Here is a 2,732-nt window from a genome sequence, read left to right as displayed (position 1 = left end):
GGATTTTGTACGGTCAACGAAAATACAAGTGTCTATCATAAAGGTAGAAGCGAGATAAAGGGCACACAATTATTATATCACGAAAACAAAGCCAACGCCACGATTTTGCTGACATATTACATATTGAGTGTTACTTAGAAAACTTACACAAAAATTGAAAATGGCAAACAAAGTCAATCGTAACTGATTTTTTGCAAAATCTGCTCGAAACAACCTTGTACACGGTTAGTTTTGCTTCTATTTCATTTTTGCTGTAAATACTCACGTTCATCAATCAATAAGCAAATTCAAAAATGGGGCTTGGTGGAAAAAAATATGATATTTCTGTTTAATTACAGTTGTATCAGCATATTAGACATATGGTAAAGGGTCTTGTTTACATAACAACGAATGGTGAGCTCTGTCAAATTTTGACCGACCACGAAAAATACTTTAAATCAGTGGTGCATTGTGATGAGTGAAATTGATTGAATAAAAATGAAAATTTTCAAATCGTTACCATCTGAAATAAAAAAAAATAAATCTTATTTCAATATGTTATTAATTAATCAATTGATAAACGATGAAGAGTTGCAAACTGTTTCTGACGTCATGAAAAACAACGAATATATCCGACTGTCAATATGTATAACATGATTACCCCAAAAAAGCATCCTTCATGAAAAGTAATAAACTGATGTCACGAAAAGCAAGAAAATATGACGGAACGCATGTACAAACATGATTTACCAAAAATAGATTACCTTTATGCATGCACCAAGTGCAATAAGCCCACAACGGTTGCTCAAATTGTCGTTTTGTTATATTATCATCTCTTTAGAAATCTTTTTGAATCGGTCGTATGTATTTGAATTCCATATAAAGTAATCTGTCTGGATTCATTTTGCACCAAAAAAACTGATATTTTTTGAGCCATTTTTTTAAAGACTCGTATTTTAACTTGGCGTTTTCTTTGTTATTCTGTGCATTGCTATAGAAATTTGAAACAACAGTCAAAATAAGTTTGAACCTTGAAACCATTAAGATTCACGGAAAGTCGGTGGCTTATAATCTTTTTCTAAAAAAATATTAGGCCAGCAATGCTGCATCCTTAGGTAGTGTAGATTCAATTTTGTTCAAATCATGATCTCAGGGAATAGGGTAGAACCACAATATAGAGGGGGGTATTTTTTAATGGAAATAAATAGAGAAAAATCTTTTAGAATTAATTGTCTTTTAGAAAACTGAAGAAGAATCAAAGCACTGAAGAACTGACGGGAGTTGATTTTGTCGATGTTTATTTATTTTAAAATCAATGATGTGTTATTTTGCATGACAAGTACATGTAGTTTCTAATTTGAATTACGCACATTTTTATAATACGAATTTTTGGACTTTTTTGACAAGAATGTCGAGAAACCCCCATATGAATCATGTTAAATTATATTTAAAGATAAAATTAATTCAATCAAACTGTGCATCAGTAAAAGAAATATTTCTCGAAAATTGTGTGGAACCAAGCAATATTGAACTTTAGTCTCGTTCAACCAAACGCTCGGCTGACATCGTAAATCTCCGACAAGGATTTACGGAGACAGCCGAGCGTCGAAGTTGGACGAGACTATATTGAACTCTGGCGTAGGAATACAGACGAATACAAAAAATATTTAAATTGTTCGTACCATTTAAAATCTGACCATTTTCAAGGTATTTATGAATAAGTTTTCTTGTCAGCAGCAGTGATTTGTAATGAGGTCCAAACACTGTTTCACTTTCGGTTTTTCTGAGTAACTGCATAGGAGAGTTGATTAAAATCAACTCCCTAAAAGGGATATGATGTTTATAACTAGTATAGAGAAATTGAAAAAAATCTTTTTAAATAAGTCTAATCCACTTAATTGTCCATATGCTTTTTATTTGATAGCATAAAGCAGATGACTATTGTTGATCGGGTGGGCGATGTGGCTCATGGGCCTCTTGTTTAAAATTAAACTTAAACGGATTCGAGTTGGTATTTGATAGGTATATTTTCTTCTTCAGTTCTTGCACTTTAAAAAGTCATATCGCCATCGGATATCACATTTGGGCGTTTGGTCCAAACACGTACTTGAAGTCAGTGTATTGCGTGATTTCTGATTTGAGATTTCTTTTCATATGCATGGTGCCTTGAAAAGCTTAAAAATACAAAGAATTCTGTCACGGTAGTTGTTTAGCCCTCTTTGATCGTTGTTTTATTCTGACGTCCCCCCCCCCTTCGCAAAATCAAAGTAGTGAAAGTACTGAATGGAGTCGATTTGTGTAAGCATTGCTCATTGACAGTTGATCCAGCTTACCTAAGAAGATAGTGTCCGAAAACGGCGACTGTAAAAGTTTTTTTTAATATATAAACAAAACTTTTCAATGTAGACACAATTGATCCCTCTCTCTCCTTCATTTGGGGGTATATCGAATCACCTGTGTACACTATGACCGCGTCCGATTTAATCAGGACCTATCGCACACGTGTGTTGCATATATTTTTAGTTTAATTGTTTTTGTTTATGCAAATCACTGGTTTTACAATGTCAGGGTTATTTCAAAAAGATAAACAACAAATTATTACAGGATTTTACATGTCGAATAACTTCTAAATTTTTTTTTGATAATTGCCAATTACAAAAATACTATATCATTTTAATCTCAATCTGTTGGACGATAACATGTTGATTGGTAAATTATACCATTAGATTCGTTTCGATTGTTATAAAGATTCA

The sequence above is a fragment of the Crassostrea angulata genome, chromosome 6 (assembly GCF_025612915.1).
Source record: "Crassostrea angulata isolate pt1a10 chromosome 6, ASM2561291v2, whole genome shotgun sequence".
NCBI lineage: Eukaryota > Metazoa > Mollusca > Bivalvia > Ostreida > Ostreidae > Magallana > Magallana angulata.
This window is presented reverse-complemented; position numbering follows the sequence as displayed.